Source organism: Argiope bruennichi, chromosome 5 (genome assembly GCF_947563725.1).
Source record: "Argiope bruennichi chromosome 5, qqArgBrue1.1, whole genome shotgun sequence".
Lineage (NCBI taxonomy): Eukaryota > Metazoa > Arthropoda > Arachnida > Araneae > Araneidae > Argiope > Argiope bruennichi.
Window position 1 is genome coordinate 64760570 of NC_079155.1, and position 18188 is coordinate 64778757.

Below are 18188 nucleotides of genomic sequence, written 5' to 3' on the forward strand. Positions count from 1 at the left end.
TGGTTTTCTTCATTATAATATGAAGCACAAAATTCTCATGTGTGGGGATCTGAAAATAAAAATCTGAGCGCTAATGGCATTCACGACCCTGAGCCCAAGTCCAAGATTTTATGGTGGAAGGGGGGAGGGTGACATCTTTGTTACAGAGACTACTAGAAAATTTCAGGGAGTTAGCTCCTACCGGTTAAACTGAATAGTTCTCCTTTTGTTTTTTTAGTTTAAAAAAACAAAAATTCGAGTATGAGAAAAATTTTATCTTAAAAAACAATATATATATATATATATATATATATATATATATATATATATATATATATATATATATATATATATATATATATATATATATATATATAAGCTATTGATGCATTAAATATATAGGAATTGCCTTCTAATTGTAAAACGATATTAGAAAATAAACATGATTATACAATTAAAAGCTCGAATAAGTTTCCTCCACGTTAGTTTCTTATCATCAATATTATTCATTCAAGAGGGGCCTAAAAATATTTCAGCGCCTTTGGCCTCATATTGTCAAATTTCGCAATTGCTCCGATCTCCCTTCATGGAACAAGAAAAAGGGGGTGGGGGGTGGCGGAAAACATTCGATCCAGCATGAAAGACAAAAACTTTTGAAGAAGACCCTGAACCCCTTTTACTCCTGCCTCCCCTCGTTTAACCGTGACATTTTGATACATACAAAATGTGAACAATCTCACCTAACTGCTGGGCTTGGGAATTTTTCTGTCTACTGTCTCTTATGATGAGGATTCACTTGAAGCAATAAAGCTGTCAGACTGGAAATTGCTTGGTCGAAACCAGATAAAAAATTGTTGCAAAAAATAATTGATTGCAGCAAGAGTAGCAATTATTGAAAGCATTTAACGTATGAAAGGACGGATTGGCCTTATCTTAGAAATTAATACTTCTGAAGAGAATGTTCGCCCTTGACTTACAAGCAACTTTCTCCACAAAGGAACACGTAAAAACCGAAAAAAAAGGGGGGGGGGAGGAAAAGGAGAAAAAAAGCGTTAGTAGGATTTGAAGGGAATTAGATAATTATGTATGTATTGTATTTTAACGGATGTGCAGGCTTATGATTAAGAAATGATTACAAGGAAATAAAATAACGAAACATTTTTTTATTAGTGTGGCTGTTGGTAAGATTCTATTCACTTATAAAAAATAATCTTACCAAAAAAAACCCATTGCATTTATGGAGAATAATTTTAAATAATGACATATTAAATAATAGCCGCCTTTGGCGATCAGTTCGTTCGCCTAGATTATTGACTTTTATGACTGTTGAATTATTAATATAGAATTTATTTCTATAAAAACATATTTCATTTTATAATTTGATACGATTAAAACACATGAATTCAATTAAAATGATTTAATGCAATTTACAAAGAATATATATTACGAAAAAAAGTGGAAATAAAAATCTGGTACTTGTCGCTTGCAATGGTGACTAAAAAGCGCCAAAAAGAAAAAAATTCGCCAATTTGGCGATTTTAATCATCAAACTATATAGCATATGATTTGCACGCAAATTTTTCATGATAAATAATAATGCACATGATTATATTTTTAAAATTTGATGATATTTGAGTCAGAAAATTATATTTTTGGTATCATGTCAGTCTGTCTGTGACAAAGATAATTCAAAGGCGTTCTGGATTAGACGAATGTCATTTGATATGTATTCTGCAGATTTACTTAAAATTCTGCGCGAAATCCATTCATTATAAATGTGTTTATCTAAATATAAATGAATGTGTGTGATTTGGTACACAGTTTTAGTATCTTATTAATAGATATGTATCAGATTTTGAATCAAATCTGTAAATGTTGTGATTGTCTGCTGATCTGTACATTCCCTTGTTTGTAACTCAAAAAAAGAAAGCCGACTTAAATAAATGAAATCTTTCATGACATTTTTCTTTTTTATCATATGAGAACATGATGTTATTTTCGTTTGAGATTTTTGAAGCTTCAAATACACGGGCAGAAAACTAACGATTTATCCCTTTTGAGGCATCAATTTTTCACTTTTAGGGTTACTAAAAAATTATAAAGGATGTTGTCACATTTGCCGACTTATCGCCAACACAAAATTACAACTTATTGTGAATGTCCGCCATGTACCCGATCCTGCTGTCTGGCCAATATAGGGCAGGGTAGTAAGAAGCAGAGAGAAGAAAACGTGTATAAAAGTGTATATATATATATATATATATATATATATATATATATATATATATATATATATATATATATATATATATATATATATATATATATATATATATATATATATATATATATATATATTATATATATATATATATATATATATATTAATTTTTAATTTTTCTAGATGGTAAAAAAAATTTTAAATCTCGAACGATTTTGAGATGGAAAAAAAAATTTATCGCTTTTCTAAAAAATATCGCTTTTTTCTTGACGATTGTCCAATACAATAGTCATATAACCATTCCAACCAGTTTAAATTAAAATTTCACAAAAAGAAATTTAAAAAGAATCTGTCCTTGCGGTACAGTTTTGGCCCTCGAAAGATTTTGAGATGGGAAAAAAAAATAGCTATTTTTCGTGGCACAAAACCCTTATATAAAATATTCAGAAAATAAAAATCTGAGCACTAATGGCAGTCATGAATTTGATCACGGTGCTATTGATAATGTGAGGCATATATATTTTATACCTTTATTAAAGAGTAGATGAAAAAGACAAAGACCACTTCCTTAGGTCCAGTCAGAGAGATCCTCCCGCTAGTTAAAAAAAAAGTCTTTGAGTATCAATATATATATATATATATATATATATATATATATATATATATATATATATATATAAACATAATTTTTGAAGCAAAATCGTGACCGAAGACAGGGAAGACACTTTGAATTTTTGACTTCGTTTTATTTCATCCTGGGAGGCATGATTTATGTGCAAGCATAAGCGATGAGCATATCAACACAGAACATAATGAGGAAAAGCTAAAAAAGAGGGGAGGATAATTTTCCCAGGGCTTATATACTATGAGATTCTGATAGGAATTTCTTTACACGTGTCCATTTCGGCAGGGGAATCTAAATATCTTTTAAAAAGAATTGGCTAACTATTTTCTTATCCCTTCACGCGGAATGTGGGAATCGCCGACCTAAGCATTTTTACAAATCTTCTGTTGCATTAATTAAATAAAAAAGGTGGAATTTGATCAGGAAATAAAAGAACATTTTAAAATGAAGTTAATATGGGCTAAATTAAACTGAAAGTTAGGAAATGAATTAAGTTTAAATTAGATTTTAAAATATCATTACAGACACACACATATATATATATACGTATATATATATAGAGAGAGAGAGAGAAAGAGAGACTGAATATTCTAGAACCATTTAAAAAAAGAAAACTCTGCTATAATTTGCTGATAATTGTTGAATCTGCGAAACAGATTTACAAACAAAATCAGTCTTATAATAGAGACATGTTTAAAAATTAAAAGAATGTTATCGGTCGTTTGTTTTCAGATTATGACTTTCATTAGGGGTCAAAGGAAAATATTTGAATGCCAAATATTTTCTCAGTTGGCATTATTTGAATACTACGATAAATATGATGAATTTAACTGTGGTAAATTGCCAATTTGTTCCTGCTTGTAAAAAAAAGCAAATTCAGAAGAATTACCAACAACAATAAATCATATTTCTTTTTGTATTGGTGTTTTTTTTTGTTTTTGTTTTTTTTTTACTTACAGTAACTGCAATTTGAGTTGCCACTTCTGTAACTGAACTGCAAATCTTGCCGCTTGTTTTAATTTTTATGTATTAATAGCATTGTGAAATCAAGCTTTTAAGTAAAATTAAATCTTCTATGCACGATCTCTCTCTTTAAAAAGTCCTGCTTTCACAAAATCTTTTTCAGCACTAACTAGCAAATTGAGAAAATAAATCTTAATATAAAATTGATAAAACTTTAAAAAATTTCAACTAATTTTATTCAGATTCATGTCATTTTCGTAATTTCTGAAATAATACGGAGTTTTCTTAATATTACAGTTACTTATTATTATTTTAGGGATCTTGTTTATTTATTATTAATCTTATTATTGCACTCGGATGTCTCCTCTCAGGCACCATTCAAGACGATACATCATTTTGACATTTTATTTATTTATTTATTTTGATTGTGAAATATATCTACAAAGTGATAAGAAGATGTAGATTAATTTTGAGGGGAACTTCAACTTAAAACAGTTATAGATATATTTATTTTTCGCAGAAATAAACAAATCCTTCCATCAGGTGAATAATTATGCATCGAATTACTTTTCTATGTACAAAGAGATAATTTATTAATGTTATTAGAAGAAGGCTATTGAAGGAAATATTTTCTGAGATAAAATAAGAGCATTTCAACATAAATACTAACTACAATATGAACTAAATATTTTTTATGCTTAAACATCATATTAAAAATAAAATCTGTAATATACATTTACATTTATTTCGCTGAAACTCGACCTGCATTTTATGCTTTTTTAGCTTAATTTTATTTAGCTTAGTTTAGTTATATTAACGTTCCGTTTTAAAGCAACACTAGGGCTATTTTGGGATGGACGCCGTAATTTTGAACCACGATCAGATGACAAAGACGACACCTGAGCTGGCACCTCCCTCTTGAAACTTCCACACCACACCAGTGAGTTTGTTTAATGAAAGTACTTATGACTGAAGCCAATTGATGATGAAAACAATCTTCAAAATAGATCCATTTCTTTGTTATTACTTTTTGCCATAAATTTCTTCGAACATTAATTAAGAATGAACCATAAGTGAAGCAGATATTTCAAACATAAATTAGAATTTTTGTATTATCTTATTAATCGCTTCTTGAAAAATATTATCTTTTTAAACGTGTGCCGTATAAGTAGGTTTAATTAAGTTGTGTCAACCATTTTTTATGAATTATGCCTTATATCACATCATATGAAAGTTATATTATAAATTATGTTTGCATAATAATCACAAAGCATTCTTATTGTTTTGCTATAGACTGAAATTTGCGAATTGACAAAATTGATCCAGTTGTTCATACTTGGATCTGCGTCATGCGACAACTCTCCAAAATAGAACATGAAGAGGCAAGGCGACCACTGATCTAGACAGCACAAGTTTTCAAACGAAATAAAAATTGGCGAAATCAATGCAGTTAATGGAGTTGAAAAGATCTGTCTCTATTTTCCCTCCATACCGAATACGAAGAGAAGTAATATTTTCCAAATGTAACGCCTTTTTGGTGTAAAAGTTTCGGATATCGCGACCAATGAAAGGAATGCTAATTTCATTTTTCGTCACCAGGTGGTGCTAACTGATCTCACCATGTAGCGCAAAGTCACTTTAGACACCAAGCTTGTGGCAATAGTTGTCAACGTTCTCAAATTAATGTGGAGTAGGAGGACTTTTGTGGCTACTCTAAATGTTATGTTTCCCGTTGAAAGGTTAATAGAGAAAATGAGATAAGCACATTTCCTAGGCATATAGAACATTTTATGAACTGTGGGGAGGCGACGAGGTTGGTTTACGTTTGTTGCAAGAGAGCTATGGGGAATCTTATCTATATTTATTAGTGTCCGCTCTAGACAATGCACATTATGAGTCCTCTATGTGATAAAGTGCTCAATTTAATCTCACATTTTTATGCATTTTTAACTTAAAATTAACATATCATGAATTATTTTATGTTAATTCTTTTACTTTAGTAATTTTAGGAAAAAGTTAAAGTTATGTTGAAAAAGTTATTTATGTATTTATTATAATGTTGCATTCAGATTTGTACAAAATATCATTATAGCAAACGTTTTGTATTTATAAATATCGTATATTCTCCTAATACGCTTTAATTCGAAATATTTGCATTCGTTATAAATTTAATTATTTGGCAATTTATCTAATAAAATCTTTTTAATCCACTTGCCAACCTTCACCTTAGCTTCTGTCTCAGTCTGCGAAGTCGGAAATCCACTGTTGTCATTTGCTCGATACAAATTGTCACTTTTAACGAGAAATTAAAAGACACAACCTTCACCCTATATTTTGCATAAAAAATACTTGAAGCTACAATTTTGTGAAATAATGATAAATAGGTGATAGTCCAACTTTGTAGCTGAAGTGTCTTCCTGCCGGCGTCCTGGCATAGGGGTAACGCATCTTACCCTTGATCTGAGCATCCTGGGTTCGAGTCCCGGTTTGGGCATGGTTGTTCGTCCGTTGTTCTATCTGTGAGATGTGTGAATGTGCCCTCCTGTAAAAAGGGGTTGTGCAAGCGAATGAGTACTGCGTGAGTAGCAAAGTCGTACTCTTGGCCCTAGTTGGCGCTACTAAACAAACAAGAGACGCTCATCTACCGTCTTAAATCGCTGTCTTCGTAACAGCGGGCTTGTTAATGGCAAGTGCCATGAGTTTCTTTCTGAAAAGTTTAATACATTTTAAATTAGAAGAAAAATGCTGTAAATGTCACAACCACAGGAATAACACCCTTTATCTACGCAGTTGATAGAATCAAATTCTAACAATTACTTATATTTATATTTTCTTCAAATCATTTACAAATTTGAGATTACTTTAACTACTTCTGTGATCAGAATTTTTATCACAAAACTATGCAGCTCATTTTTAGGTTTTAAAAAATATATACTATTACAAATTAAATAAGTACTTCTAGAACCTTAATTACTTATTTCAAATTATCAAAAAATCTACTTAAAATTTCAATTTTTAAACGCCAATTAAGTTTTATGCAATTTTTATTTCTGGGGATATACATAACAGTTAATCTCTTGATGTACTGTACATGCTATACCGTACAAAGACGAGATACAATCGTCATGTGAATAAAGTTACATTTGAGCATGATAATTTGCCACCATTCGTGCAATGAAGAATTGGCAATCATATTAAAAAAACCATTTGACAGCTGATAGTTTAGGGTCAGTAAAAAAGGAGAACACAACAGAACAACGTATTAACGCATGATTTGAATTAAATACAAAACATAGTTTTTTTTTCTCTTTAAATTGCTATTTTTTTATTGAATCGTAAAGTACACAGGATAGGTTTATGTATGGCATAACATAGGGCTAAACTTTCATTATTTTTGAAATATTGTTTCACAATAAAAACACTTTGTTCTATCGTGTAACGCTTTATTTTTGCTAACCCTAAACTAATCGTTGTCAAATGGTGTTTTTAACAGGGTTTAATGGGGTTTTTTTTCCACAATACTTCACTGAACGAACGGTGCCAAATTCAAATCTTGCGTTAATTTTGGGAGACCCTTTATTAAATCTAACAATATTGAATCTAACTATTAACTGAATCTGTGATGTTTATACTATTTATGTTTATCACTAATATAAAAATCACAGATCATTATCACGTGTACCATTACATATACATCGTAACCAAATTTTTTTTTATCAGTCGCATTTCATTTTTATAAATATTGTAAATGAAAAAAAAAAAAAACATACATTGTGGAAGCCAGTCAATATATATTTCTACTAAAGTAAAAATGAGTTGAATAAACACCATAATGAATAAGGGTAATACCAACTTTCATGTTCAAATTGAATAGAAGGAAAAAGAATATATATCTGATTCTGATAATGAAAGTGACGATAATGTAATACTACCAAGAACATAGCGTGCTAAACGCCTAGTAAGTGATTATAATGAACATTCAAGAAGCGCGAACATATTCCTTAAAGAATGAATTTGGAATGAAATTTATAATATGAATTTAAAAAAGGAAATTTGCAGAACTATTCGGTATGAATACTCTGCTTTTGCGCAGGTTAACCCTACATCATTAGTAATTTTTGAAAAAGTGTTGAATATGAACTTTTGAGAAATTATTAACAGAAACTATGCAAACCATTTCTTCCTGAAAAAATCGTAATGAAAAAGCTTAAGGATGCTTTGAAAATGTTGTTTAAAAAAAACTTTTTATTTTATTTTGAAAATCTGCAATCCGGATTTTTCCCCCATATAAGTTGAAACCATGCACAGAAAAGCTTTGTAAAACCTGTTAAAAATTTCGTCATGACACGGAGTTCTTTTGAAATTTAAGTACAGTAAACTCTCGATAACCCGCTCTCCATTCTATCCTGCCTAATAAATAAAATAATTCACTCTCATAAAAGAAGGGAAAATTTACTTTGAAATGGGCTTAAAGAAAGAAGTAGTCATTTATTAAGGACTTTTTTAAAATTAAAAACTTTCATTTTTGGCATTTTTTTCAAATTGAATCATAGTTACCTTAATTAACTCATTCACAAGATAACATGAGCAAAATATTGTCACGGAGATGCAATGACTAGCAGGTGACAAAGTAACACTATATCGAGTTTATAATTTTAAGCAACTCATAACATGCAGGCGTAGAGCTGACTCCACAGCTTGTGGAACTCAGATTTTATACCTTTACAGAATAAGCTAGAATTATAAAGAAAGTTCTAGAACATTAACAAATGAATAAAAAGAAATTCAAATTAAAGTTCAACTTTTAAATTAATGCGACTTAGCTAAAATTCGAAACCCCGACCTTGTGCTTCTCAGTCGCGTAACTTTACCTCTGAGTCACACTGATTATACGCCGATCTTCCTTTTGCGATAATATTGTTACAAAAGCTATTATATGAAAACTACCTAACTCTTACACGGAAACTACCTAAAATTCGTAATTCAATTTGATCATTATAAGGAAAATAGGAATAGTTAAAATACTATTTGAAAACGAATACTTTGGTTAATAATGACTTCCTTACTATGCGCCATTAAAGATTTTTTTTGAAGCTGAATTTAACTGATAATCTTTTAATTTATTCCAGATTATTTATTCTACTACCCTGATTCCATAAATTATATATTTTCATTTTAAGAATGTTGTTTCCTCGAAAAAAAATCTCGACATTTACTTTATCTCATTTCATGAAATAATTAATATTTTTAAATATACTATAAAGCAGAAAGTATAAAATATCATATTACATAAATTATTTATATCGTCTGAAATATTTTTAAAAATTAAAATAGGAAAATCTTTTGTTACAAAAAGGTTTACTATCTCATAATTTTTCAAAAAATTACAAATTGTCCCAAACGATTTTTAAAAACCACATAAAGTTAATTTCTCAGAAAGTTTTAAATAATTTCAAAAGAAGTATGCAAAGTTTAAAAATGTTTGTGTATGGCATCTAAAATATAAGTTTACGACATAAAGTATAAAGGTTTCAATCTTAGTGTCCGAGAACTTTAAGTCACAAATGAAAGTAGCTTTTCCAAACAGCAGAAGCTAATAAAATTTAACTTCAGTTTTAACTTTAAAGTAATAATTTTCAATAATTGGATTTTCCCCACCTATCGTTCAAGTAATACCTAATTTCAATGAAATTATTTAGACATAGTTTCATGATACCGCGAAATTGCTAGAATTAAAGATGTGTAACTTAAATTGTCTTACATATATTCCGTTCTTTGTAAGCATGAAACTTTCCAATGGAAATGAATCCCATGCAATCATATCAATATTAAAAATGCAAATGTGCGATATAAATTTCGTGATATTGTAACTTCCCATTTTTACACCACTTGTTAACGACATAGAAAGTAAAGAAAGCAAACCCCTTATTTATTAACTTTCAATAGTACAAGAAAATGATGTGATCAATTAAATGTTGATGAAATAAAGAAAATGATTTTCAACAACGATTTTCAGTAATGCAATCTGCTATTGAAAATTAGGCAAAGAAAATTGTCGAAATTCAGCAATTATTCGCAGGACTATTAAATTGGTATCATTAAATAGATAATATTTAATATTTTGAAACGACATAAAATTCGTTTTCGTGCAATAATATTTTTGAAAGTTATCGTGAAAAATGCCGAAATGCAGCTTAATTTCAAATTAACGAAAATTCAATTAATTTTTTTAAAAAAAATCACCCTGAAGTACGCGTCAAGGCATACATGTGCCAAGTTTAGTCCAAGGTCAAAAGGTCAAATTAGCACCAATACAAGCACAGACACATGCATTCACTTTTATTAATAATAGAGCTAGAGATAGGAGTGGAAACTACTGTTTGAAAAAAATGTAACATTTATAATTAATTTTTAAAGTTAACATTTATAATTAATTTAAAAGTTAACATTTATAATTAATTTCAAAAATTAACATTAATAATTAATTTAAAAGTTAACATTTATAATTAATTTGATTTCAAGTCTTAATATTTTATACGCATGTTAAATTATTTTAGAATTATGAAAACCAATTTTATTAATGGACAAAGTTATGTCATTTGCTATTTTTTATGTCACTAATTTTCTTGCTATTTATGTTAAGTTCGTATAAATAAATGAATGAATTTTGATGTAATTCATTTATTTAGGCTGACTTAATAAAAATGATTCAAAATTGATATATCGATTATTGAAAAGAAAAAATTACTCTTCAAAGGAATTTGGACACAAAATAAGGAATGCAGATATACTGTAACCAGCAGCTTGATAGAAAAGTGCACTATCACACCTAATTAAGATATTGTTCTAATTCTGATCTTAATGTATATAAAAGTTATTTACTAAATAGAGCAAAGAATATTGCAGTTTATTAATGAAAGTATTTTTTATAGCAACACACATATATGTACTATAAGTCTGGATAATGTAAAATTTCCAATGCCTCAAAACTTAGAGTAATTTTCAAGCAAGGAAACAAAATGTAATCGTCCTTTCCGTATGAGCGACAGGTTGTTAATTACTTTTTACCCCTATATTTTCATCCGAGACAGGACGTTGTCAAATGGGATTCATAGTAATAATTACACTGAAAGTTAAGGAAGAATATTAAATACTTAAAAAAGAATTTCATATCCTCCTCCGCATTACAGCGATAGATTTGAAGTCAAAAGTGAAAGCGAAATAATTGACATTGCGAGATCTTGTCCTGATTTTGATGCATCACAGTAAGAGCCAATGGCGACTTGCAAAGTAAAGTAGAAACCGCTTACGGAAAGTGGGGAAAAATAAACATCGAATTCCAATGTTATTTATAAGTTGAAACAGAATTTAATTTCAAATAGCAGTTATCGATACCGTCTGTAATGAAGACCTTTATTTGAAATGAAAATAATAAATTTCAGTCGTGCTGACATAAATATCCTTCTATTGCATAGAAATATATATTACAGCATTTATGTATAATTCGGTAGCTCATTGTTTTATATATTTTAATAATATGTTTCCACTGAGAATATTTTAGAGCTTTTTATAACTGCTATGAAGTTTAAGTATACCAATTAGTATCTCTAATCTATTGGAATCTTAGAGCATCTAGTAAACCACACTTAGGAAATGTAATAAAATATTATTTGATACATGGACCTAATTTGCAAAAAAATGGTTCTGTTTGGTTTAGTTATATTAACGTCGCGTTGTAAAGCAACGCAAGAACTATTTGGGGACTGACCTGTAATTTTGAACCGCGGTCAGATGACGAGGACGACACCTGAGCTGGCACCCCCTCTCTACACTACACCGCACCACACTACTCCAGCGGCAGGACGTTTGGCCCTGACTGATTTAACGTGCAACAGGCCCTTTTCACGACGGTTCTTCAGTGGAATCTCAGTTTCGAACCCGAGCCGAAATCTTACCACCAGGCCATCGCGGCCCAGTAAAAAAAATGGTTCGAATTTAGTACAAACGTAATCAATATTATTATAATTATTGTGAAAGAATAATATTTCACTTAGATTTAATTGAAGAAAAGAAAGATATCGTATTGACTTTTTTATAAATTTCCCTAAAATAGAAAGTGAAGAAAGGAAAGTATGCAAATATAACCCACATTTTATCTGTTTATACAAAATTAGAATTTTTCCACTACAAGTTATTTATTTTTTAAGAAAATTTTGCTTTAGTCTGGATTTTTAAAAAAAAAATCTTTCTCATTCTTAGTTGGTAAGTTTAAAAACTTAGAACTGAATAAAAACAAATCGATAGGTAATAAAAAAGCTAACTAAAAGTTATATATTTTGGATTGAAAAGATTTATAACTGTAATATCCTTAATATTTTCACTTTTTCTTTCTTTCTCTATCCAGCTATTTTTTCCGCTATGAAATTAACTGAAAATAAACGTATGTTGGAAAGTGTAAATATATATAGTGTCTTGTCAGAAAGTGATATATGACCGTTAGACAGTTCTTAACAGTTTATATCGATATCAGGATGTTTATCATTGAAAAGAACTGATGATGAATGATAACCATTCGATTAAAATGGTTTGTAAAATGTGTGGGAAAGTAAATATCCTCAAAGAAAAAGAAAAATAAGGGGAAAGATGGTGCCATTTTGAATCAATTAATCTTCTAATGTAAACAATCATTTTATGCGATTGATGTTAAGTTGATAGAATTATGAGATATATTTTCAGAAAATAATAGTTCTGAAAAAGAATGGAATCAATAAAAAAATAATCGTTTTGAATAAGTGATATATCCAAAAGAAGGTTTTATTTCATTATTTATTTTTGGAATGCAATTTTTTCTGTTTTATTGTCGAGATGTTTTTTTCAATTCCCGCAATACTTTAAAATTAATATTAATTAAAATTCTTGATAACTTATGCACAAATAAATATTTAATATTTTCATACGTTACGTAATTTCAATTCGTAATTACGTTTTTATTTGTGGCTACTAGGACACAAATAAACACAATAATAAAATTTAATATATTTTAATCTAATGTGAATGATAACATGCGCGTTGGAAAAAAATTAAACATGGGTTTAAGTAATATACATTTTTCCTTTAAAAATTATTGTGACTTTTGTCGTATAATGATTATTGCTAATTACAATTCATACCAATTTTGTAGATAAATAAATATTTAATTATTTCACTGGATGGGACAATCACTTGAAACAAATAAATGTAATAATTAAAATTTTATTTATATTAAGTTGATGTGAATGAAAAAATGTATGTTGAAAAATATTAATTTGTTTAAATGATATATATTTTTTTCTTTTTAGTGAATTTAACCTAAAAAATTCAAATTGCAAAAAAATGCGTTAATTCCTCTGATTTTTTTTATTAATTCTACAACTTTTTTTAAAAATATGACATAATTATTTTAAATAAATATACTGACAAACCTTGTTGTTTTGAACTTTTAATTTGGTTTAGTATGGCTGATACATAGAATCAATTTGACTTATAGAATTTAAAAATCTCCTTTTGAAATGGATATGATGGATATGGTCAGTATAATGTATGGCTGCTTTTTAATCAATTTAAGAGCTGTAGATAGAATAATTTAAAGAAGATTTTTTTTCTCTTATCGTAGGATCTTACACGAAGAGAGATGTGGATTCTCCACTCCAAAGTTAAAATACTGAATATGAGATAAAATGTCAACAGAAAAGAAAAATGATAGAAAATAGCACAAAATGACTTAATGGAATATTAAGATGATGAATCTGATAAAATAGAGCAAGGTCTTTAAAGAAATAGATTAATAATCAACAAGTTTGCTTACTTGAAATACGATTGCCCACTTTCGGCGACCAGTTTGTTCGACCAAAATAATAACTTCCCTTGCTATTAAACTATTTATATGGAATGCATTTATTCAAAATTTCACATAATTATTTCAGGAAAATGAAAATATGAATTTAATAGAATCAGTTTGCGACAAATTACTGAGATCAAATTAAAAAATGTATTTACTACAAAATAAATAAAGGAATGAAAGTTTTATTAATATCTAAAGAAAGCAATATATTTTGTCTTGATTTTTTAACCCTGACAACAGCATACGATTTGATGAACCGTTGTTGTTGTCGTTATCATTTCCCATTTCATGAATTTTCTCTCAAAGTTGTTTCTTGTCACAAATCAACGCCTGAAAAAGTTCGCGAACTTTCTGAGAAAACAGACACGCCGAAGAAACGATATCTCGTCCTTGGTCCATCAAAGTAGCTTTCCTTGAGTGGGACAAACGACTGTGGCGGCATTTTTTCATACAAATCTATGAAATAAATGGATCAAAGTCTATGATATTTTATAAAATAAACTTTGAAGTACAAAGTTTCTCGAGATTTCCCTCGATTTTATTCGAAAAGTAATGTAGTGTTAACAAGTTGTTCCAAAGCTTTACATATCTTGGTTCTATCGTTACTGATGACAATAGCATAGTCAAGGAGATTCAAGGTTGTCTAATGAATGCAAATAAAGCCTTTAACGGACTAAAACGATTTTTTTAAATCCTCAATACTATCAAGAAATACAAAATTTTTACTGTATGAAACTTTAATTAGACCAATACTTACCTATGGCTGAGAGACTTGGAGCTTGACCAAAGAAGAAGAAAGGCCTAGAGAAAATAAAATAGCCATTTTCGAAAGAAAAATTCTGCGAGACATTCTTGGCGAAATAGAAATCAACAATGTTTGGAGAAGAAAATATAACTTTGAGCTGTATAAAATCTATAGAGAGCCAGATATTATAAAGTTCATAAAAATAAATCGGATGAACTGGGAGGCTCACATATTTAGAATGGATGATGATTCCATGTTAAAAAAAAATTCTTTTACATAAACCTCTTACAAGTAGCAGAAGGGGTAGACTCAAAATGAGATGGATGGAGTCAGTGGTGAGAGACTTCCTGGCTATCCAGGAAAGAAACTGGCTCACAAGTGTCAAAAGTAGAATACAGTGGAACAGAATTCAGAAGATGGCACTGGCCCATCTTGGGTTGTCTAGCCAAATATGATGATGAATGGAGTGTTAAATTTACTACTTTTATGTTTATTAACATTATTTTCCCGAGAGGAAAAAAAAACATCTTTTAAAATCAAAATTTAAAATTATATTTTGTGTTTTATCATTTTTAACATTAATTTTTTTATATATTTTCTATAATTGATGAAAAATTATTTTTGTTCTACTTCGCGGACACTATACCATTTGTATTTAAAATCCAAATACTGTTATATCTGTCTATTATAATATGCATTTTGACATTTTAAAAGCTGCAAGGCAAAAACTTGTATTGCGATTTAAATTCGATTTGCATTTTGAAATGACCATCTACATTATAAAAAGAAAGTTTTCCTTTAAGAATTTTGTGCTGGATGTGGTAGATTTACCACTGGGCAGTTATCTAGATTGGTTTGGTTTTATGACACAAGCACCAGATTTGGTCATTCTGCGCCAAACATTTGTTAGACATGGTTTTCGAGTTAAAAATCAAAGCATTCTTGAAAAGATACAATTAAATCTGTAAAATTTGAATATCTTTTAAAAATATTTGAATAAGGGTTATCACTTAAAATGTCATTTAAGTTAAAAACAGCCGAATTATCAAGAACTTACCCCGAATTATAGAGAGCTTTTACCCTGAGAGGGGATCGCAAGCAACTCCATTAAAAATCATTATTTTTCTTATTTACCTAATAAATAAGTTTTTAAACAATACAAAATCTATTGATTATAAAATATTAGGATAATATTAACACTTTATCATGCATAAATGGTCAGATTCCTATATATCCTTATTTAATTATCAGAATATTTATAATTACTGAAATTCTGCCCCAATAATATTGTGTTAAAACGTATATGATAAACAATCTAGAGTCATAATAATTAAATAAAAATAACTAAATTAACAAAATTAACAAAATAAAAATATTCTCTTAAAATAAATCATTAACATGTAAAATTTATTGACAATTTGTATTTTTTTTAAAGGACCTCGTATTGTGCATATCTTTAGACCGCGAAATAAGCCAGTCCTGCCACAGACTTGTACGAATGTTATTTCTTCCTTGTCTACAAATATTTTGTGCTACAATATAAAAGACCATCATTCTATATTTGTTTTATTGTTTCTATTTATGTTCGGATTTTGTACAATGCATGCTATCGTGAATTGATAAAGAATAGATATCACACATTTGAGCCGCTGGCAGAGACTTTTTGTTCGGTAAATATCATAATCTAAATCTATTAATAGACATTTAGCAGACGATTCCTTTTCAGACATTTTATAACTGCTACTATTTTTATTTAATTAAAATATTATTAAAAAGTAAAAACAAATGATTTTTTCTTTGATAAACATATTTTATTAATATTATTTCGTTTATTTTTTGTATAATAGCTGATGATTAATTGTAAACATTTTGGAATCTGGCAATGTTTATAATATATGCTGTTAAGTTGAAAGAATAAACGAGCCGATGGAATTCTAAAATGCTTGGAGTATTATTTCAGTTTTTTAAGAATTTAAGATGCTCTGCAAGCTATAACTTGAAGCTTAAGAAAACGGGTATTTTTCTAGAAAGCATGTAAAACTTTTTATTTAAATGTTTTATCTTTTAATTCTTACAATATATTTCTAAAAATAACATTGAAATGGACCAATTCCTTTGTAAAAGGAGAACACAAAAGACGCCATTTAAAATAGTTTTCAAAAAGCAATATAAGAAAAATTAATTTTTAATGTCGTTTAATTTGCTAGATTATCATCCCATTTTGAAGTTTTTGATAATTATTTTGAGATAAACTCCTATTTTTGAACAGAGACCATATAACATTTAACCAAATGACTCAGTTTCTAAATTTTCATTTAAAGCAAACTTTATTGTTAATGTCATCTATTTTCGTTCAAAAATCCATAAAAAGTAGAGTGTTGAATTAAAAAGTGTAATTTAGTAACAACACTAAAACTTTCACAAGTAATTTATGAAAACTGAATTTTCTTTTATAGAGTAAGATTTGTTCATCATACCCTAGTGTAAAAATTAAAAATGCAAACACATAAAAAGTATTTAATGCCTTTCTACAAAATTACGATCAATGAAAGGTTTTTGATTGGTCAATATCGTTCACTTAACCGAATGGTATTCACTTTCTACAACATATTTTTTTTCGCTGTAAATAAATACGCAAAAATTTTGTTTCTCGGCATGCGTGAATAGGAGCGTAAATGATTCATTTTGAATTCAAACACTGTACGAATAATTAGATAAAATTTATGAATTAAAATTAAAATTCTTACTTGTTTCAAACAATGCGATAACTTACTTCTCAAACTTTTCAATAACACGTGCATTACAGCTGCGTTAGCAATGATGGAGAGATGATATTAATTGTAATAAGAAAGTTAGTATTCAACAATATATTTCCCTTCGAAATATTGTCATAATATGCTGATTAGTTTTTATACCTACCTGCATTTAATAAATATATAAGGTTTGAAACAATATTCTTTATATTTTTGCAGTAATGAACATTGTAAGCAAACTTCAATTCTTATCTAAGAAAAAGATTCATTATAAACGCCACCAGTGGAAGGACTTTCTAAACAATGAAGCATCTTAATTTTTTTTAATCTCCTTCTATCTTTTTTTGTTATATAATAGTATAAAGATAGCGGGGTAGGGGGGAGATAATGTAAGAAAGGAGGAAGCAAAATTCTCAAAAGTTGTGGTAGTTCGCAAGAGTGAATCACTCCCCATTTCTCACCCCGCCCAATTTCCCTATTTAGTGATTCAGTACTGCGTGGTTTGTGTTTCGCGATATATTGAAGTAAACCAAATATACATGCCAGATGTCTTTCTTATTATTAATGGGAATCAGAATTGACACAAATTGACAATTTTAATAACTAGAGCGCATACCAACAGAGAACGAGCACATATTCATTTCTCTTTAGAATTAATTCATTCACGTATATTCGAATATGAAGACAAATAAATGGTCTCCCCCTTTATCAGATTTGTTTCAAAATGTAATTCACATCTACAGTTCTACAAACTGTACACCAAATTTCATCCATATAGCTCACTGCAATTTTAACCTAACACGTCTACTTGTCTACTTTCTACTTTAATCTACTACTTCAGAAAATCTTCCAAATAGAAATACAGATATACAGAAATAGTTCCAGAAACGTGTTTTCCGGAATCGGGAAGACATAAAACTGAAAACTGTCAAAACCTTAAGGCCGAGTTTTTTTACAATTACAATACTTTCTCTTTGTATATTTCATATTCGAAAAAATAAAAAGAGTAACTTTTAGTGGAC

General features: G+C 28.8%; 1 protein-coding gene across 2 annotated transcripts in view; it reads right to left on the minus strand.

Annotated features, from left to right (window-relative positions):
- Positions 1-18188, minus strand: part of LOC129968496 (transport and Golgi organization 2 homolog) — a 55350-nt gene that overhangs the window by 29430 nt on the left and 7732 nt on the right. Inside the window, exon 1 of one of the 2 annotated variants that reach the window (XM_056082438.1) lies at positions 720-779. The exons of the other annotated variant lie outside the window; for it this stretch is intronic. The gene's annotated coding sequence lies outside the window, so the exon portion shown is untranslated. Of the gene's footprint in view, positions 1-719; positions 780-18188 lie in introns of those variants that run through there. 2 annotated transcript variants of the gene reach the window in all.